The sequence below is a fragment of the Pinus tabuliformis genome, chromosome Q, assembly GCF_031772625.1.
Source record: "Pinus tabuliformis cultivar Carrire ecotype Pingquan chromosome Q, CPIR1, whole genome shotgun sequence".
NCBI lineage: Eukaryota > Viridiplantae > Streptophyta > Pinopsida > Pinales > Pinaceae > Pinus > Pinus tabuliformis.
In genome coordinates this window covers 808,342,945-808,365,168 of record NC_142296.1, presented here as the reverse complement: position 1 = coordinate 808,365,168, position 22,224 = coordinate 808,342,945, and the positions used below count along the sequence as shown (strand labels likewise).

General features: G+C 51.6%; 1 pseudogene; it reads left to right on the top strand.

Moving 5' to 3' along the window:
* The first annotated feature begins 18,050 nt into the window (after positions 1-18,050).
* On the top strand, positions 18,051-19,644 carry LOC149222127 (18S ribosomal RNA; annotated as a pseudogene).
* Positions 19,645-22,224: the final 2,580 nt, after the last annotated feature.

The window sequence follows — 22,224 nt, the reverse complement described above, 5'->3', positions numbered from 1 at the left end:
AAATCGTTCAGGCGGGTCGTTTGAGGGCGCCCGTGTGAACTCGTTCGGGTAGGTCGTTTGAGGGCACCCTTGTGAACTCATTCGGGCAGGTCGTTCGGGCGAGGGCCGTATCAAAAATGCTAAGTTGTGACCCGAGGGTTGCTTTGTGCACGTTCGTGCAGCTCGTTTGCCCAGGTCTCCCTTGTCGGTTTGTTTCGGTCGTTCGGGTGCCCATGCAAAATCGTTCGGGCGGGTCGTTTGAGGACTCCCGTGTGAACTCATTCAGGCGGGTCGTTTGAGGGTGCCCGTGTGAACTCATTCGGGCGAGTCATTCAGGCGAGGGCCGTATCAAAAATGCTAAGTTGTGACCCGAGGTTGGCTTTGTACATGCTCGTGCAGCTCGTTTGCCCGGCTCTCCCTTGTCGGTTCGTTTCGGTCGTTCGGGCGCCCATGCAAAATCGTTCGGGCGGGTCGTTTGAGGGCGCCCGTGTGAACTCGTTCGGGCGGGTCGTTTGAGGGCGCCCGTGTGAACTCGTTCGGGCGGGTCGTTCAGGCGGGTCGTTTGAGGGCGCCCGTGTGAACTCGTTCGGGCGGGTCGTTCGGGCGAGGGCCGTATCAAAAATGCTAAGTTGTGACCCGAGGTTGGCTTTGTGCACGTTCGTGCAGCTCGTTTGCCCGGCTCTCCCTTGTCGGTTCGTTTCGGTCGTTCGGGCGCCCATGCAAAATCGTTCGGGCGGGTCGTTTGAGGGTGCCCGTGTGAACTCGTTCGGGCGGGTCGTTCGGGCGGGTCGTTTGAGGGCGCCCGTGTGAACTCGTTCAGGCGGGTCGTTTGGGCGAGGGCCGTATCAAAAATGCTAAGTTGTGACCTGAGGTTGGCTTTGTGCACACTCGTGTAGCTCGTTTGCCCGGCTCTCCCTTGTCGGTTCGTTTCGGTCATTCGGGCGCCCATGCAAAATCTTTCGGGCGGGTCGTTTGAGGGAGCCCATGTGAACTCGTTCGGGCGGGTCGTTCGGGCGAGGGCCATATCAAAAATGCTAAGTTGTGACCCGAGGTTGGCTTTGTGCATGTTCGTTCAGCTCGTTTGCTCGGCTCTCCCTTGTCGGTTCGTTTCGGTCGTTCGGGCGCCCACGCAAAATCGTTCAGGTGGGTTGTTTGTGGGCACCCGTGTGAACTCGTTCGAGGGTGTCACGCCCCTACACCTACGGTGATCTTTCAACCGCTTGTAGCGAGGTGCGGCACCACCGAACGCTTTCTTTTTAACAATACTAACATTCGTGGACTACACCTATTCCAACATTAACATACTTAGTTTGTGTTTCGCAACCAAGTAAAAGCATTATCCTTTATACTTTAATGAAGCCCATACTCATTCATTATCCATATGCAATTAACCAAGTACATCAATAATTGCAAACAAGTGTAAAGGGGAGGGGAAACTCCCCGTAATGTGAGTCTGCCCGATAATTTTATTAAGAATATCAGATTACAATACAACAGTGTGTCTTGGCCGAACCAAGTCTCACACTTAACCAGTTTACAATAGACAGGCCACCTGCCTTTTACAACATGTTGTGCACCCTTGCACGAAGGGAGGTGCTCACCTGAGCCTCGAAAGATCCCTTAGCCAAGTCCTACACAAAACCGTGTACAAGAATCCACTCACACTGGCACTCTTTGCCAACCATTACATAAGACAAAACCTGCACAACTTCCCAAGTCTAATGCGCATGAGGCATGCACATTTCCTTAACCAAACTGCGCACTCCTCTTTGCCATACGAAGGTATATGAGCGAAATACTTATGTTGAAATGAGCCTCCATGCTCACTTATATATATGCATGTTACATGGGTTTTCATGTGGGGTGTCAGCCCCTTGGCCGACCCCCAAAATACCTCCAATGCACCCCATAAGCGTTCTCCAAGTGTCGGCCCTGCTCTCATGCTAATCCTCTTTCAATTCTCTATAAAGACAGCCCAACACTTAGTCGTATTTATGAGTTTTGTTGTTATCGTCGCATTGTCATGCACGGTTTCGTTGCATTTCCGTGTGCGCTCACTCGCCCGTGTGCGCTCACCCGCCTGTCGTGCAAACCCGCCCGCCGTGCATCCTCGCCCGCCCGTTGTGCAGCCTCGCCCGCCTGTCGTGCAGACCCGCCCGCCGGTCGTGCAACCTGTGCCCGCCTGTGCGCCCGTGCCCGCCCGTGCGCCCGTGCACGGTGACTTCGCCCGGCGCCCGAACGTGCCCGTATCCAAGGACCTTACATCCTCCTCCACCTGAAATCGTTGTCGTCCTCGACAACATACCATCTCGGTAGCCATCCACCAAGATCATCATCATCCACGATGTCGACCTTTTCACACAAGGCAAACATCTCTGCAACATATGTAGAGACTCTTTCTCCACTATGTTCCGGCCTAGTGACCACTACCACCAAGCTCACCATACCAAAGTATGTATCTCCATAATCCATGCTCAGGTCCATGGAAACTCCATCCATCTCATCTGCAACATGTTGTCCATGTGTGTGTCTCCTCCATATGAAGAGATCCTCAAACCGACTCTCGATGTGCCCCATTTAGGTCCATGAAGCCCTCTTCATCATCTGCAATGTGCCATCCCCAAGTCTGCCATAGAAACAAGTATGCACTTGTCTCACCTATCCATATGCTGCCCATGATCCTCGATCAAATCAGCCCCCATGTATAGAAAGTCGTTGAGTCTCGGCTCAACCCATGCTCAAGTGTATCACCAAAGCATCATCATCATCATTGTAACTTCATCACCTCAAAGTGCCTCTTATCGATCCTCTACATCAAGTCACTCTTCCACGCCATGCCCATACATGCACTTTGAAAGTATGCATCCCATACTGCATCAAAGTCACCTGACTTCAGCTCCTCAATTTATTAGATCTCTAAGTCCACCATACATGAAGTCCCTAAGTCACAACAATCCCATGTCCTCATGAGCTCCATAACCCATCCCCATGTAGTAGGAATGCTCCATAGCTGCTCACAAGTCCATCCAAGTCTTCAATCTTATCAACTCTCGATGTGCCCCATTCAGGTCCATGAAGTTCTCTTCATCATCTGTAATGTGCCATCCTCAAGTCCCCATGTCACACTAGCAAGTCCTCCTGCATAACATTCCTGCCCTAGCACTCCTCTTTGGATGTCCCTTGACATCTCTACAAGTGCTTCCACACAATGTCCTTGCATAGGTCTGCCATGCTCCATGTCTTCAAGTCTCCAACCTGATGTCCATGACTAAGTTGCCCATGTAGTCCAACCAAGTAGACACATCACAACATCTAGCCATCCCATCCAAGTCTTCAACTTTCGGTCTAGTGAACTCAGTCACCCAACCATCTCATCATCATGTCATGAGTCCCTTCATCATGGCTCCTCCACCAAAGTGTCCATCAAGACTTTCTCTTGGTCTTGGCCATGACAAGTCCACCCAAAACATCACAAGTGTGTGCCCTCCTCAACCTATCCATGAGTCATGCCGGGAACTTAGCCAATTCATGTGGCTAAAGCATGACTCATTCTTCCACAACGATCATCAAGTTCCACCCTTGTCCTGGGTCCTTGCACCTTTCATCATAAGGTCACAAGTAACCCCAACAAGCTTTCCAACAACTGAGAATCCTTGCTCTTCCATACAAGGTTCCATCATAGTCATCCATGGTGAGATGTCCTCTTGCCTTGGAAAACTGGCTTTTCCCTTCCTTGCACATGGTCCATCTTCCAAATGCCCAAATGAAACACAAGTATCAATACTTACTTCATCATCATGAGGCTCCTCCCTGTGAGTGACCTCATCCATCCATGTTGACAAACTGCATGACCCTGGTTCAACTTGATCAACCTCAAGTTCATCCTCCATCATAATCGTGTTTGCAACATCTTCATCAAATAAGGGGACAACAATAGCCTTGTTGCCCTTCAAGAATTCTTGTCCAAGTATCACATCGAAGGCATTCATCTCCATCACCATGAATTCCAACTGACTCTTCCATTCTTTCATATGTACAGGTACATCGTGTACCAAACCTGCCACCTTAGCTCTAGAGTTTATTGCCTTGACCTCCATATTATATGTCAGCCCAGCCTCTTTTGCTAACCGTGTTGTCATAAAGTTATGTGTAGCACCTATGTCTACCATAGCTTGAATGGTCTTGCCATGAACCATCAAGTCTATGAAACCCAGACTATTCATCCATGATTTCTCCATAACTTTATCTACATCGGCTTCACCTGTCATCAATTTTCAAGTGTCCTCACACTTGCTCCACCAGCTCCTAACCGAGCTCTGATACCAACTATCACGCCCCTACACTGGCACTCTTTGCCAACCATTACATAAGACAAAACCTGCACAACTTCCCAAGTCTAATGCGCATGAGGTATGCACATTTCCTTAACCAAACTGCGCACTCCTCTTTGCCATACGAAGGTATATGAGCGAAATACTTATGTTGAAATGAGCCTCCATGCTCACTTATATATATGCATGTTACATGGGTTTTCATTTGGGGTGTCAACCCCTTGGCCGACCCCCAAAATACCTCCAACGCACCCCATAAGCGTTCTCCAAGTGTTGGCCCTGCTCTCATGCTAATCCTCTTTCAATTCACTATAAAGACAACCCAACACTTAGTCGTATTTATGGGTTTTGTTGTTATCGTCGCATTGTCATGCACGGTTTCGTCGCATTTCCATGTGCGCTCACCCGCCCGTGTGCGCTCACCCGCCCGTCGTGCAGACCCGCCCGCCTGTCGTGCAGACCCACCCGCCGTGCAGCCTCGCCCGTCCGCCATGCAGACCCGCCCGCCTGTCGTGCAGACCAGCCCGCCGGTCGTGCAACCCCCGCCCACCTGTGCGGTCGCGCCCGCCCGTGCGCCCGCACCTGCCCATGCACGATGACTTCGCCCGGCACGCGAACGCGCCCGTATCCAAGGACCTTACACGGGGGGTCGTTCAGGCGAGGGCGCACCCGGGCAAACGAGCCCGTATCAAAAATGCTAAGTTGTGACCCGAGGTTGGCTTTGTGCACGTTCGTGCAGCTCGTTTTCCCGGCTCTCCCTTATCGGTTCGTTACAGTTGTTCGTGCACCCATGCAAAATCGTTCGGGCGGGTCGTTTGAGGGCGCCCATGTGAACTCGTTCGGGCGGGTCGTTTGAGGGCGCCCGTGTGAACTCGTTCGGGCGGGTCGTTCGGGCGGGTCGTTTGAGGGCGCCCGTGTGAACTCGTTCGGGCGGGTCGTTCGGGCGAGGGCCGTATCAAAAATGCTAAGTTGTGACCCGAGGTTGGCTTTGTGCACATTCGTGCAGCTCGTTTTCCCGTCTCTCCCTTGTCGGTTCGTTTCTGTTGTTCGTTCGACCATGCGAAATCGTTCGAGCGGGTTGTTTGAGGGTGCCCGTGTGAACGCGTTCCGGCGGCTCGTTTGAGGGCGCCCCTGTGAACTCGTTCGGGCGAGGGCCGTATCAAAAATGCTAAGTTGTGACCCGAGGTTGGCTTTGTCCACGTTCATGCAGCTCGTTTTCCCGTCTCTCCCTTGTCAGTTTGTTTCGGTCGTTCGGGCGCCCATGCGAAATCATTTGGGCGGGTCGTTTGAGGGCGCCCGTGTGAACTCGTTCAGGTGAGTCGTTCGGGCGAGGGCGCGCTCGGGCGAACGAACCCGTATCAAAAATGCTAAGTTGTGACCCGAGGTTGGCTTTGTGCACGTTCGTGCTGCTTGTTTGCCCGGCTCTCCCTTGTCGCTTCGTTTCGGTCGTTCGGGCGCCCGTGCGAAATCGTTCGGGTTGGTCGTTTGAGGGCGCCCGTGTGAACTTGTTCGGGCGGGTTGTTCGGGCGAGGGCGCGCCTGGGCGAATGAGCCCGTATCAAAAATGCTAAGTTGTGACCCGAGGTTGGCTTTGTGCACGTTCGTGCAGCTCGTTTGCCCGACTCTCCCTTGTCGCTTCGTTTCGGTCGTTCGGGCGGGTCGTTTGAGGGCGCCCGCGTGAACTCGTTCGGGCGGGTCGTTCGGGCGAGGGCGCGCCCGGGCAAACGAGCCCGTATCAAAAATGCTAAGTTGTGACCCGAGGTTGGCTTTGTGCACGCTCGTGCAGCTCGTTTTCCCGGCTCTCCCTTGTCGCTTCATTTGGGTCGTTCGGGCGGGTCGTTTGAGGGCGCCCGCGTGAACTCGTTCGTGCGGGTCGTTCAGGCGAGGGCGCGCCCGGGCGAATGAGCCCGTATCAAAAATGGTAAGTTGTGACCCGAGGTTGGCTTTGCGCACGTTCGTGCAGCTCGTTTGCTCGGCTCTCCCTTGTGGCTTCGTTTCGGTCGTTCGAGCGGGTCATTTAAGGGCGCCCGCGTGAACTCGTTCGGGCGAGGGCGCGCCGGGGCGAACGAGCCAGTATCAAAAATGCTAAGTTGTGACCTGAGTTTGGCTTTGTGCACGTTCGTGCATCTCTTTTGCCCGGCTCTCCCTTGTCGCTTCGTTTCGGTCGTTTGGGCGGGTCGTTTGAGGGCGCGCGGGTGAATTCGTTCATGCGGGTCGTTCGGGCGAAGGCGCGCCCGTATCAAAAATGCTAAGTTGTGACCCGAGGTTGGCTTTGTGCATGTTCGTGTAGCTCGTTTGCCCGACTCTCCCTTGTCGCTTCGTTTCGGTCGTTCGGGCGGGTCATTTGAGGGCGCCCGTGTGAACTCGTTCGGGCGGGTCGTTCGGGCGAGGGCGCGCCCGGGCGAACGAGCCCGTATCAAAAATGCTAAGTTGTGACCCGAGGTTGGCTTTGTGCATGTTCGTGTAGCTTGTTTGCCCGGCTCTCCCTTGTTGCTTCATTTCGGTCGTTCGGGCGGGTCGTTTGAGGGCGCCAATGTGAACTCGTTCGGGCGGGTCGTTCGGGCTAGGGCGCGCCCCCCGAACGAGCCTGTATCAAAAATGCTAAGTTGTGACCAGAGGTTGGTTTTGTCCACGTTCGTGCAACTCGTTTGCCCAGCTCTCCCTTGTGGCTTCATTTCGGTCGTTTGGGCGCCCATGCAAAATCATTTGGGCGGGTCATTTGAGGGCACCCGTGTGAACTCGTTCGGGTGGGTCGTTCGGGCGAGGGTGCGCCCGGGTGAACGAGCCCGTATCAAAAATGCTAAGTTGTGACCCGAGGTTGGATTTGTGCATGTTCGTGCAGCTCGTTTGCCCGATCTCCCTTGTGGCTTCGTTTTGGTCATTCGGGCACCCTTGAAAATTCGTTCGGGCGAGGGCGCGCACGGGCCAACGAGCCCGTATGAAAAATGCTAAGTTGTGACCCGAGGTTGGCTTTGTGCATGTTCTTGCTGCTCCTTTGCCCAGCTCTCCCTTGCTGCTTCGTTTCGGTCATGCGGGGGCTCATTCAAACTCCAGATGATACCAGCGACAGGATTTCTTTCCGTGTGAAAGGTGGGTTGGTAATTGAGTTGTGTTTTCGCGTTTGCCTGAACGATGGCCTTGGGTCGTTTGTAGGGCGGGCGATTTTCATCTTCTCTCCATCCCCACTCGGTAGCGCATGAGCGATAATGTTGGCCAGGCTCAGCCTGGGAGGCATATGCGAACAATTCCCCTTCCACTCTCCAAGTTCTTGGAGCTATATGGGATGTTGTTGTGTGGCTCCCTGGCTCGTCTTGGTCCCCGCGTGCCCCTTCAGATGATACCAGCGACAGGTTTCCTTTCCGTGTGAAAGGTGGGTTGGTAATTGAGTTGTGTTTTCGCTTTTGCCTGAACGATGGCCTTGGGTCGTTTGTAGGGCGGGCGATTTTCATCTTCTCTCCATCCCCACTCGGTAGCGCATGAGCGGTAATGTTGGCCAGGCTCGTCTTGGGAGGCATATGTGAACAAATCCCCTTCCGCTCTCCAAGTTCTTGGATCTATATGGGCTGTTGTTGTGTGGCTCCCTGGCTCGTCTTGGTCCCCGCGTGTCACGCCCCTACACCAGCGGTAGTCTTTCAACCACTTATAGTGAGGTGCGGCACCACGGAATGCTTTATTTTCACCAATACTCGCCTTCGTGGACTACACCTAATTCACTTGTCCTTACTTAGTTTGTTTTTCGCAACCAAGTAAAATGCATTTATCCTTTATACTTAATGAAGCCCATACTCATTCATTATCCATATGCAATTAACCAAGAACATCAACAATTGCAAACAAGTATAAAGGGAGGGGCAACTCCCAAACAGTCTGCCCAACAATATATTATAACCGTTTCTTCAATAGTACATCATCAAGAATACTTGGCAAAACTCCAAGTCTATACTTAGAATAATTTTACAATCAAGGCATAGGACAGCCTTTTACAACATCAATGCCAACCTACACGGTAGGAGGGTGCTCACCCGAGACACCTAAGACTCCCCCTTAGATTCTGCACGATTCCACCTCAAACCGCACTCTGATCGACCTACGAATGACCTCCGGTAAATCTGCGCACTTACACCTTGGAGCGCATGAGCTATGCGCACTCCAACTATTTCTGCGCCCTTTTTACCCCTTGTCCAATGCGTAGAAGAGATGCCAAGTTCGTTGGTTCCAAATGAGCTCAAGGCTCTCCTTACTTATACATAACTCTGCGTGAGTTTTGGAAGGGTGTCCAGCCCCATGGCCGACCCCATAATCCATCGCCACACGCCCACAAGTATCCTTTTACAAGTCGGCCTTGCTCCATTATCCATCGCATATAAGTGGGGGTTCAACACTTAGTCATTTTAAGCATTTCCCCTTATCGTCGCATTTGTCATGCATACTTTCGTCGCATTTCCGTGTGTGCTCACCCTCCTGTGTGTGCTCACCCTCCTGTCGTGCTGACCCGCCCGTCGTGCTGACCCGCCTGTCGTACAGACCCGCCCGCTGTCGTGCAGACCCGCCCACCGGTTATGCAACCCGCGTTTTCCCGTGCGCCCGCGCCCGCCCGTGCGCCCGTGCATGGTGACTTCGCCCGCCGCCCGAACGCGCCCATAGCCAAGGGCCTTACATCCTCCTCCACCTGAAATCATTGTCGTCCTCGACAACATACCATCCCGGTAGCTCTCCACCAAGATCATCATCAACCATGATATCGACTCCTCCACATAAGGCAAACATCCCTGCAACATATGTAGAATCCCATCTCCATCATGCTTCACCTTAGTGACTAACTGCCACCAAGACAACCATACCAAGGTATACACCTCTACGGTATGTACTCCACCAGATATCATCTCGATCCATGATCATTGACCCCTTTGTCACAATCTCCACTGCAACATCTCGTGTCAAACTCATCATGTGTCACCATGTGATCCTCTGTCATGATACTCCAACAAACGCCAACACATCTTTGTACACTACTAGTCCCCATGTTTGAACTAGTCGGGTGATCAGTCCAACTGTCACGCTCAAACCATGAGAATGCACATCCTCATGCCACCATCAGTCGGTTCTCAAAACATCTTGCCACATTCTGAACTCAATCAAGAATCCATCCATATAAGTAAACCATGCTCAGGTCCATGAAGTAGTCCTCATCTCATCTGCAACATGCTCCATATAGCCTACTTGATGTCCATGATTATGGTTGTCCATGATGTCCAATCCATGTAGACTCCATTTCAACCTTTGGTCATTTGCATCCAAGTCTGCATCTGTCTTAAAGAAGCCTCCTCTAAGACCCCTTGTAAAGTTGATGTGGTTCCTCCCTGTGAAGGCCTCCACACCAACCTTTCCCCAAGGTTATCTATAGAGAAAGGAGGGCCAGGAAGTTTCCTCCCTGACTCTCATCCACCCATGTGTCAGATTGATGTTGTGTCCTCAAGTATATATGCACAGCTCCAATCTCTTCACATGTACATCCAAGCTCACCTAGCTTGTTATTTGTTAACTGAAAGTCATATATGCCCATAGCATATCTGCAAAAGTCCACTATCCCAGCAGGATCTCTACCTTCATAATCCTCATCAACCACTACCCTTGAAGTAGCACTCGGGCTCCCTTCACTTGTAGCTCCATTGTGAAGATCATCAGTAGAAGATGCTTCCACTAAGTGTCTCCATGTTCGTGAGGTCCTCTCCCCACTTTCTTCATTCCTCTTTCTAGCTCTTGCAACGAAGTCAACAAGCTTCCCTTCCTTCGTTGTTTGAGTCACACTCCCAAGTCCTCTTTGCTCCACATCCTCATGCTTCACATTTGGATCTTTGGGATACAAAGTCATAGAAGCCATCCTTGGTCTATACCCCAAGCAACTTCTTCCATTCATCAATACTATCATGGTCTTCCCTCCAGCTGTGATCAAGAGAACGTCCCGACTCACCATTGGTATGGCTTGTGCAAGTTCCATAAAGTCTAACCCCAAAACCATAGAATGATCATCCATGTCCACAACTCTCAAGTCCAACTTTCCGAACCACGATCCCACTTTCGCCTGAGTGTCCTTCAACACACCATCAACAACTCTAATGGTAGAGTTGACTGCTTTGAAAGCACTCCATTCCCTCTCCTTTTTTCTTTCTTTCCAAAAGACTTTGCTTCCTTTCTACTTATGAAGCTATGAGTAGTCCCCATATCCACCAAAGTTGCAAATCTCTTGCCCTTCACGGTCACCTGCACAAAACTTAGCTTCAAGGAGCCATCTCCCTTTGTTGGCTTTGTCTTGCTTCTTATATCAGCAACCTTCTTCAAGAATTCGGCCTCAGAAGTGTCAATAGGCTCATGCTCCTTCTTGACATTCCTCTTAAGGTACTTCACTTCCTTGCTTGGTCCTTCTAGGGAACTCGGCCCTGGCCTGGTTTGACTTGCTTCAAGCTTTCCTTCTACCGTGCTCTACTCAAGTGCACCAACCAAGTGTCCATTGACCAAGTTCATGGAACTAAACTTCTGAATGTCCTCTGGATGCTCTCGGTAGTGAGTTCCCAACCTGTCAATGTAGTCGAGCTCCTCTTGCTCAATCACAACAACCTTCTTACCAAGAAGCTTATTCTTTATCTCTTCCTCAATTTGCTTGATTTCGGCTTCCACCTTGGCACTTTCCTTCCTCAACCGGGCTCTTCCATCAAAGAGCTCTTGAAGACCAAGACCACTTCGTTGGATCTCCTCATCAAGTTCGTTGAGTTCAACACATGTTGTACTTCCGCATTGGCTCCTGAGTTCTTCAAGTTCCCTTCTTAGTTTCGAACAGCTTTCTCGAATCTTCATGTTCTCAGCTCTCATCGCAACCCAGTTAGAACTCCATCGACTCATATGTTCCAACACTTCGTACCGGAGTGCTTCAACCGCATTATGGCTGGATTCACCTTCATCCACCATTACTGCCTTTTCAGCCTTCTCCATGTTCACCAAGTCACCTGCAATCAGAACCAACCCTTGTTCCACTTATGTGAAACGGTTTCCTTCACCTGCAAGTACCCTTTCCACTGTTACGAGCAACCTTGCTCAACTGTCAAGTTGTGTGTCAGCTTTAATGCTTCAACACCTGAACCTTGTTCAAGCCTCAATATTACCTGTCATCAACTGTCATACACTTGGAAGTTTACTTACTTCACCCAGCTTCCTACAAGACTTCTCCAAGTCTTCAGACTTGCTTCGATACCACCTTCACTTCGGTGAAGGTGTGTAGCAGCTACAACCTTCAATACCCTGAATCAGCTGCTCTGATACCACCTGTCACGTCCCTACACCAGCGGTAGTCTTTCAACCACTTATAGCGAGGTGCGGCACCATCGAACACTTTTTTTTCACCAATACTCGCCTTCGTGGACTACGCCTGATTCACTTGTCCTTACTTAGTTTGTTTTTCGCAACCAAGTAAAATGCATTTATCCTTTATAATTAATGAAGCCCATACTCATTCATTATCCATATGCAATTAACCAAGAACATCAACAATTGTAAACAAGTATAAAGAGAGGGGCAACTCCCGAACAGTCTGCCCAACAATATATTATAACCGTTTCTTCAATAGTACATCATCAAGTATACTTGGTAAAACTCCAAGTCTATACTTAGAATAAATTTACAATCAAGGCATAGAACAGCCTTTTACAACATCAATGCCAACCTACATGGTAGGAGGGTGCTCACCCGAGCCACCTAAGACTCCCCCTTAGATTCTGCACGATTCCACCTCAAACTGCACTCTGATCGACCTATGAATGACCTCCGGTAAATCTGCACACTTACACCTTGGAGCGCATGAGCTATGCGCACTCCAACTATTTCTGCGCCCTTTTTACCCCTTTTCCAATGCATAGAAGAGATGCCAAGTTCGTTGGTTCCAAATGAGCTCAAGGCTCTCCTTACTTATACATAACTCTGCATGAGTTTTGGAAGGGTGTCCAGCCCCATGGTTGACCCCATAATCCATCGCCACACGCCCACAAGTATCCTTTTACAAGTCGGCCTTGCTCCATTATCCATCGCATATAAGTGGGGGTTCAACACTTAGTCATTTTAAGCGTTTCCCCTTATCGTCGCATTTGTCGTGCATACTTTCGTCGCATTGCCATGTGTGCTCACCCGCCCGTGTGCGCTCACCCGCCCGTCGTGCCGACCCGCCCGTCGTGCAGACCCGCCCGCCTGTCGTGCAGACCTGCCCGCCGGTTATGCAACCCGCGTTTTCCCGTGCGCTCGCGCCCGCCCGTGCGCCCGTGCATGGTGACTTCGCCCGCCGCCCGAACGCGACCATAGCTAAGGACCTTACACCGCGTACCCCTTCAGATGATACCAGTGACAGGTTTCCTTTCCGTGTGAAAGGTGGGTTGGTAATTGAGTTGTGTTTTCGCGTTTGCCTGAACGATGGCCTTGGGTCGTTTGTAGGGCGGGCGATTTTCATCTTCTCTCCATCCCCACTCGGTAGCGCATGAGCGGTAATGTTGGCCAGGCTCGGCCTGGGAGGCATATGTGAACAATTCCCCTTCCGCTCTCCAAGTTCTTGGAGCTGTATGGGTTGTTGTGGTGTGGCTCCCTGGCTCGTCTTGGTCCCTGCGTGCCCCTTCAGATGATACCAGCGACAGGTTTCCTTTCCGTGTGAAAGGTGGGTTGGTAATTGAGTTGTGTTTTCGCGTTTGCCTGAACGATGGCCTTGGGTCGTTTGTAGGGCGGGCGATTTTCATCTTCTCTCCATCCCCACTCGGTAGCGCATGAGCGGTAATGTTGGCCAGGCTCGGCCTGGGAGGCATATGTGAACAATTCCCCTTCCGCTCTCCAAGTTCTTGGAGCTGTATGGGCTGTTGTGGTGTGGCTCCCTGGCTCGTCTTGGTCCCCGCGTGCCCCTTCAGATGATACCAGCGACAGGTTTCCTTTCCGTGTGAAAGGTGGGTTGGTAATTGAGTTGTGTTTTCGCGTTTGCCTGAACGATGGCCTTGGGTCATTTGTAGGGCGGGCGATTTTCATCTTCTCTCCATCCCCACTCGGTAGCGCATGAGCGGTAATGTTGGCCAGGCTCGGCCTGGGAGGCATATGTGAACAATTCCCCTTCCGCTCTCCAAGTTCTTGGTGCTGTATGGGCTTTTGTGGTGTGGCTCCCTCGCTCGTCCTGGTCCCCCTTGTTCCCCTTCAGATGATACCAGCGACAGGTTTTCTTTCTGTGTGAAAGGTGGGTTGGTAATTGAGTTGTGTTTTCGCGTGTTCCTAAACGATGGCCTCGGGTCGTTTGTAGGGTTGCAGATTTTCATCTTCTCTCCATCCCCACTCGGTAGCACATGAGCGGTAATGCTGGCCACGCTCGGCCCGAGAGGCATATGTGAACAATTCCCCTTCTGCTCTCCAAGTTCTTGGAGCTGTTTGGGCTATTGTGTTGTGGCTCCGTGGCTCGTCCTGGTCCCCGCGTGCCCCTCTAGATGATACCAGCGACAGGTTTTCTTTCCGTGTGAAAGGTGGGTTGGTAATCGAGTTGTGTTTTCGGGTTTTCTTGAATGATGGCCTTGGGTCGTTTGTAGGGTGGCCGATTTTCATCTTCTCTCCATCCCCACTCAGTAGCACATGAGCGGTAATGTTGGCCAGGCTTGGCCTGGGAGGCATATGTGAACAATTCCCCTTCCGCTCTCCAAGTTATTGGAGCTGTATGGGTTGTTGTGGTGTGGCTCCCTGGCTTGTCCTGGTCCCCGCGTTCCCCTCCAGATGATACCAGCGACAGGTTTTATTTCTGTGTGAAAGGTGGGTTGGTAATCGAGTTGTGTTTTCGCGTTTGCCTGAACGACGGCCTTGGGTCGTTTGTAGGGCGGGCGATTTTCATCTTCTCTCCATCCCCACTCGGTAGCGCATGAGCGGTAATGTTGGCCAGGCTCGGCCTGGGAGGCATATGTGAACAATTCCCCTTCCGCTCTCCAAGTTCTTGGTGCTGTATGGGCTTTTGTGGTGTGGCTCCCTCGCTCGTCCTGGTCCCCTCGTGCCCCTCCAGATGATACCAGCGGTAGGTTTCCTTTCCGTGTGAAAGGTGGGTTGGTGATCGAGTTGTGTTTTCGGGTTTGCCTGAACGATGGCCTTGGGTCATTTGAAGGGCGGCCGGTTTTCGTCTTCACTCCATCCCCGCTCGGTAGCACATGAGCGGTAATGTGGGCCATGCTCATCCGCGTCCCTCTTTCCCATCCCATCGATAAGAATGTTGAAAGTTTTCTGAGTGCTCCTTTGGGCCTTCGTTGTTACAGGTCCCAGATGGAAGCCCCAAAACTCCGTCGTTGCCTATGTTGCTATTGTGCCCGTCGGTTGTTGCGAATAGAGAATTTTGATTGGGCTGGGCAGCCATTTGTGGCTCCATTGAAATTGGCTCCTCGCTATATTGTTCACCTCCTCCCTATTTGGTGTGGAGGGTTTTGCTTTTCATGTGAAAGGTGGGTTGGTAATTGAGTTGGTTTTTCGGGTTTGCCTCAAGAATGGCATTGGGTCGTTTGTAGGGTGTCTGATTTTAATCTTCTCTCCATACCCACTTGGTAGCGCATGAGCGGTAATGTTGGCCGTGCTTGTCCTTGGAGGCATATGTGAACAATTCCCCTTCTGCTCCAAGTTTTGGGAGTTGTATGGGTTGTTGTGGTGTGGCTCCTTGTGATGGCTAGCCTCTTCATTGTTCCACTATTTATGGTACCGGTGTCTTGTGCTTGTACTCTTTCCGTGTTGGCATTGTCAGTTGAGATGCACACATTTAAGAGGGACGTGGAAGGGTTTTGGTTGTAAACCACCTACCCTCCCTCTTGCTTTCTTTTTCCATTGGGCAATGTGAGGCGCTGTTCTCCTTGTTGTAAAGTCAAGGGTTGGCATTCCTTTCAAAGTGCACATCGTTCGTGGTTGCGTTGGCTTTGAGGTTTTGATAGATGTGTTGGCCCATATGTTTGATCGAGGGGTCGGCTTTTCCCTTGCATCTTGCATGCATGGTAGGCTTTTGCGGTTGGAAATGTTAAGTCACAACGTTTATGGGCATTTGTTGTTTCAATTGTGTATGCGCTTGTGGTCCAATGGGGAGGAGGCTTGCTACTATAGTCATCGATGGTGGGGGCTATTTGGAAGAAGGATTTCGAGGTGGAACGCTTCGACCTCCCTCCTTTGTGTGGAGGTGGCCATAGGGGAAAATTATTCATCATCCAGTCGGTAAAGCTGTGGGAAATCTCCTAGGTTGCCTGTACGTAGGGTGCGTGGGGTGCAGAACTGCCCGATCCCTCCTCCTATTCAGATATGTGTCCTTGTATTGTGTAGTGACCCTCTTGATTTGCATTTGCATCCTTCCTTTGCCTTCGCATCATGGTTGCTGTAGGCGGTCAAGTGATCGAGGTCCATCGTCAGCTGGCGCGGGTGGACTCCTAGGTGGCCTCGGCGCGTGGCGTGGAGGGTCCAGGGGCATTTCTAAGAGAGGTTGTGGGCTCGGTTGGTCTTGTTGTTTTGTTTCCTTCCGTTTCCTTTGCATTGAGGCTGCCGCAGGCGATCATGCGATCGAGGTCCATCGTTGCTGCTGTCCGGGTGGACTCCTAGGTGGCCTCTCTGCGGGGAGGGTTGGGGGGCACTTGTTGTTTCAATTGTGTATGTGCTCATGGTCCAATGGGGAGGAGGCTTGCTACTATAGTCATCGATGGTGGGGGCTATCTGGAAGAAGGATTTCGAGGTGGAACGCTTCGACCTCCCTCCTTTGCGTGGAGGTGGCCGTAGGGGAAAATTATTCATCATCCGGTCGGTAAAGCTGTGGGAAATCTCCTAGGTTTCCTGTACGTAGGGTGCGTGGGGTGCGGGGCTGCCTGATCCCTCCTCCTGTTCGGATATGTGTCCTTGTATTGTCTAGCGACCCTCTTGATTTGCATTTGCTTCCTTCCTTTGCCTTCGCATCGTGGTTTGCCGCAGCGGTCAAGTGATCGAGTTCCACCGCCTGCTGCGCGTGTGGGTGCCTAGGTGGCCTCGGTGCGTGGCGTGGAGGGTCGGGGGGCATTTCTAAGAGAGGTTATGGGCTCGGTTGGTCTTGTTGTTTTGTTTCCTTCCATTTCCTTTGCATTGAGGCTGTCGCTGGTGATCATGCGATCGAGGTCCATCGTTGCTGCTGTCTGGGTGGACTCGTAGGTGGCCTCTCTGCGGGGAGGGTTGGGGGGCACTTGTTGTTTCAATTGTGTATGCGCTTGTGGTCCAATGGGGAGGAGGCTTGCTACTATAGTCATCAATGGTGGGGGCTATCTGGAAGAAGGATTTCGAGGTGGAACGCTTCGACCTCCCTCCTTTGCGTGGAGGTGGCCGTAGGGGAAAATTATTCATCGTCGGGTCGGTAAAGCTGTGGGAAATCCCCTAGGTTGCCTGTACGTAGGGTGCATGGGGTGCGGGGCTACCCGATCCCTCCTCCTGTTCGGATATGTGTCCTTGTATTGTCTAGCGACCCTCTTGATTTGCATTTGCTTCCTTCCTTTGCCTTCGCATCGTGGTTTGCTGCAGCGGTCAAGTGATCGAGGTCCATCATCAGCTAGCACGGGTGGACTCCTAGGTGGCCTCGGTGCGTGGCGTGGAGGGTCGGAGGGCATTTCTAAGAGAGGTTGTGGGCTTGGTTGGTCTTGTTGTTTTGTTTCCTTCCGTTTCCTTTGCATTGAGGCTGCCGCAGGCGATCATGCGATCGAGGTCCATCATTGCTGCTGTCCGGGTGGACTCCTAGGTGGCCTCTCTGCGGGGAGGGTTGGGGGGCACTTGTTTTTTCAATTGTGTATGCGCTTGTGGTGCAATGGGGAGAAGGCTTGCTACTATAGTCATCGATGGTGGGGGCTATCTAGAAGAAGGATTTCGAGGTGGAATGCTTCGACCTCCCTCCTTTGCGTGGAGGTGTCCGTAGGGGAAAGTTATTCATCGTCCGGTCAGTAAAGCTGTGGGAAATCTCCTAGGTTGCATGTACGTAGGGTGCGTGCAGTGCGGAGCTGCCTGATCCCTCCTCCTGTTTGGATATGTGTCCTTGTATTGTGTAGCGACCCTCTTGATTTGCATTTGCTTCCTTCCTTTGCCTTCGCATCGTTTTTGCCGCAGGCAGTCAAGCGATCGAGGTCCACCGTCAGCTGGCGCGGGTGGACTCCTAGGTGGCCTCGGTGCGTTGTGTGGAGGGTCGGGGGGGCATTTCTAAGAGAGGTTGTGGGCTCGGTTGGTCTTGTTTTGTTTCCTTCTGTTTCCTCTTTGCATTGAGGCTACCGTAGGCGATCATGCGATCGAGGTCCATCGTTGATGCTACCCAGGTGGACTGCTAGGTGAGCCCTATGCGGGGCGGGGAGGGGAGGGGTGGGTTGGGGGGCATTTCTAAGGGAGGTTGCAGGCTCGGTTGTCTTGTATGATTTCCTTCCCTTGCCTTTGTGTCGAGGCTGCCGCAGGCGATCATCCGATCGAGGTCCACTGTTGCTGCTGTCCAGGTGGACTCCTAGGTGGCATCGGTGTGGGGTGGGGAGTGGCCTTGGTGCGTTGTGGCTCGGCAGGTCTGCCCATTTGTTTGCCATGTCCTTGGCATGTTGCGTGTGCTTCCTTCTTGGGATGCAAGAGGTGCAAGGCATAAAAGTTTTACATGATATTTTGACGTCTCTTTAACTTGATGGTGTTCAGGTTGGATCTCGGTAAGAGAGCGTCCAGAATGCCCTTTGAAGTGGGAGGGTGCTACCTGGTTGATCCTGCCAGTAGTCATATGCTTGTCTCAAAGATTAAGCCATGCATGTCTAAGTATGAACTAATTCAGACTGTGAAACTGCGGATGGCTCATTAAATCAATTATAGTTTTTTTGATGGTACCATACTACTCGGATAACCGTAGTAATTCTAGAGCTAATACGTGCACCAAGTCCCGACTCTTTGGAAGGGATGCATTTTTTAGATAAAAGGTTGGCGCGGGCTTGCCTGCTTCTCCGGTGAATCATGATAACTCGACGGATCGCACAGCCCTTGTGCTGGCGATGCTTCATTCAAATTTCTGCCCTATCAACTTTCGATGGTAGGATAGAGGCCTACCATAGTGGTGATGGGTGACGGAGAATTAGGGTTCGATTCCGGAGAGGGAGCTTGAGAAATGGCTACCACATCCAAGGAAGGCAGCAGGCAATCTAAATGGCTCATCGAGTCTCGTAATTGGAATGAGTACAATCTAAATCCAACGAGGATCCATTGGAGGGCAAGTCTGGTGCTAGCATAATTCCAGCTCCAATAGCGTATATTTAAGTTGTTGCAGTTAAAAAGCTCATAGTTGGATCTTGGGTCGTAAGGGTCGGTCTGCCTACTCGGTGTGCACCTGCCCTTCCGTCCCTTTTGTCGACGGCGTGCTCTTGGCCTTAATTGGCTGAGTCGCGGTTCCGGCGCTGTTACTTTGAAAAAATTAGAGTGCTCAAAGCAAGCTTATGCTCTGAATACATTAGCATGGAATAACGTGATAGGAGTCTGGTACTATTGTGTTGGCCTTCGGGACCGAAGTAATGATTAATAGGGACTATCGGGGGAATTCGTATTTCATTGTCAGAGGTGAAATTCTTGGATTTATGAAAGACGGACCACTGCAAAAGCATTTGCCAAGGATTTTTTCATTAATCAAGAACGAAAGTTGGGGGCTCGAAGACGATCAGATATCGTCCTAGTCTCAACCATAAACGATGTCGACCAGGGATCGGCGGATGTTGCTCTAAGGACTCCGCCAGCACCTTCTGAGAAATCAGAGTGTTTGGGTGGTGGTGCATGGCCATTCTTAGTTGGTGGAGCGATTTGTTTGGTTAATTCTGATAACGAACAAGACCTCAGCCTGCTAACTAGCTATGCGGAGGTTCCCCTTCGCGGCCAGCTTCTTAGATGGACTATGGCCATTTAGGCCATGGAAGTTTGAGGCAATAACAGGTCTGTGATGCCCTTAGATGTTCTGGGCCGCATGCACGCTACATTGATGCAGCCAACGAGTTTTTATTCCTGGTTCGAGAGGATCGGGAAATCTTCTCAAATTGCATCGTGATGGGGATAGACCATTGCAATTATTGGTCTTCAACGAGGAATTCCTAGTAAGAGCGTGTCATCATCTCGTGTTGACTACTTCCCTGCCCTTTGTACACACTGCCCGTCGCTCCTACCGATTGAATGATCCGGTGAAGTGTTCGGATTGCGTCGACGATGGCGGTTTGCCGCCGTCGACGTCGTGAGAAGTTCATTGAACCTTATCATTTAGAGGAAGGAGAAGTCGTAACAAGGTTACCGTAGTTGAACCTGCGGTAGGATCATTGACAGCAGGGGTTTTCTTTTTTGGTTCGGGTTGGTTGGGTGTCGATTGCAATGTGGGACTTTGTGGTGCGTCTCTAGGGGAGTGGGTTTGGTGTTTGGCGGGAACATCATTGGTTGCTTGTCTCAAGGTAACACTTGTTTTTTCGTGTGTGCTTGGAAGCCATGCTTGTGCTTGTCCCACCCATCCTTTGTTTTTCTCCCCCCCAATGTGTTTCTGCAGGGGGTCCGGAAGCCTATTTCTTGGGAGCCCTTCCGACGATCTGTTCGGCCGAGCATGGTTGCTGCAGAGTTGAGGTGCTTGGTAAAAACGATGGATAAATTCGGACTCATTCGTAGCGGCGGTGCTCAGTCTTTTGTTCGTCGGAAGGCATGGGCCAAGGGTGTGGGCTTCCATAGTTGGTTCTCTCGACAAGGCGGTGGCGGTTGATGTGTTGCTTGGGTGAGCTTTTTCGCTGGTGGTTGGGTCGAGGGAGTGGTTGCGCACGTGCCTGGTAGCTCAAACCTTCCATGAGGCGAGATTGTCGAGGTGCGGTCAAGTATGGGATGGATGAAGAGCGGATCAACCCATTGGGCTGGCCACCCTAGTCCCTCCCGACCGTTCCTCGACATGCCCTCGCGGAAGGGTTGGGTGTCCAGGTAATGAAAAACCCATCCCTCGGTCTGAGCTCCATCGAGATTGCAATTTTCCCCACCGACGGGCATGAGGGTGGCAATCTTATCTCGTGCCTTTGCCGTCGAGGGAATTCCTCGTCCTCTCATGAGCCACTCCCCTTCTGAGGGAAAAAGAAGTAGCAGGTTGTATCTTTGTTCCTCCCTTTGGATTGTGGGTTTTTCATGGGACTCGCGTCATTTCGTCGTTTCGTGGTGTGCGATTTGCGAACGTCCCTCTCTCTAGTGGCCTTGCACCGTCGATGTATTTGTGGCTCGCGGCTTTCTCCAGCGTTGAGTGTCGGCCCGTGACAACTCCTCTTTGGAGTTTGATTCTTTGACCCCCGTTGACTCTCTCGCTAGAAAGGTTGTTGGGTGTTTTGTACACGGAGGGGTGCAATGGCGGGGTGGGTTTGTGTTATTGGCAGTAGTCTATTTGTCGTTTGAAGCCTTGTGTGGCTGTTTTCCTCTCAGTGATGTGCTCCAGACACTGGTCTCATCATGGCCCTCATCTTTTCTATTGGTCAATTTTGGGTTGTGATTTATTTGCTTGGTTGTTTGCAATGTTGTAAAGCTGGAATGGGTGTTGTGATGAATGCATGTGGGAGGGTGTGAAGAGGTGGGAAGCTTTTTTGATTGGGTGCCTTGTTTGATTTCTTTTTGGTTAGCGGACATCTTGCTCGGCGTGCTGTTGAGCTTCTCTCTTTTCTTGGGATCTTTGTTTCTTTGGTGTTGTTTTCTTCCCTTCTTCCTTTTGCCCCTAGCCTTACGAAGGAGAGGTGGGATTGTTGTGGATTGGTGTTCGGGAAGGACGAAAAGCAGTACGAGTTCCCAGGGTGTCCACCCTAGTCCTTCTCGATCGCCGTCCCCTGCAGTTCCTCCCTTTTTCCAAAGGCGCGGGGTTTGGGAAGTTGGTTCTCTGTTTGAGCCTCCCCTTGTGAGCCGGTAGCCACGTTTGATATCTCTTGCTTTCCTATTGTTTTCTTCCCTTCTTGCTTTAGGCCCCTTAGCTTTACGGAGAAAAGGTGGCATTTTTGTGGATTGGTGTTCAGGAAGGACGAAAAGCTATGCGAGTTCCGAGGGTGGCCACCCTAGTCCTTCTCGATCACCGTCCCCTGCAGTTCCCCCCCTTTTTGCGAAGGCACGGGGGCGGGGAAGCTTGTTCCCTATTTGAGCCTCCCTCCGTGAGCCGGTGGACGCATTTGATATCTCTCTTTCTTTCATGTTGTTTTCTTCCCTTCTTTCGGCCCCTAGCTTTATGGAGAAAAGGTTGGATTGTTGTGGATTGGTGTTCGGGAAGGACGAAAAGTAGTGAGAGTTCCCAAGGTGGCCACCCTAGTCCTTCTCGATCGTCGTCCCCTGCAGTTCCCCCCTTTTTGCGAAGGCACAGGGTTGGGGAAGCTTGTTCTCTGTTTGAAGCCTCCTCCCCTTGTGAGTCGGTAGCCACGGTTGATATATCCCTTTCTCTCTTGTTGTTCTCTTCCCTTCTTCCTCGTGACCCCTAGCTTTACGGAGAAAAGGTGGGATTGTTGTGGATTGGTGTTCCGGAAGGACGAAACGCAGTGCGAGCTTCCAGGGTGGCCACCCTCGTCCTTCTCAATCGTCGTCCCCTTCAATTCCCCCCTTTTGCCGAAGGCACGGGGCTTGGGAGGCTTATGCTTTGTTGGTGCTTTGTTTTTCTACCCTGTTCTCTTCCTTTCGGTCCCTAGCTCTACGGAGAAAAGGGGGAATTGTTGTGGGCTGCTATCGGGGAAGGGCTAAAAGCAGCGTGAGCTCCCGGGGTGGCCACCCTAGTCCTTCTCGGTCGCTGTCCCACGCATTTCCCCCCTTTTTGCGAGGGCGTGGGGCTGGGGGGAGAAAGTCCTCTGTTCGAGCCTCCCCCGGTGAGGGGGTTAGACATCTTTGTTTCTCTTTCTCTCATGCGTTTTTACTCC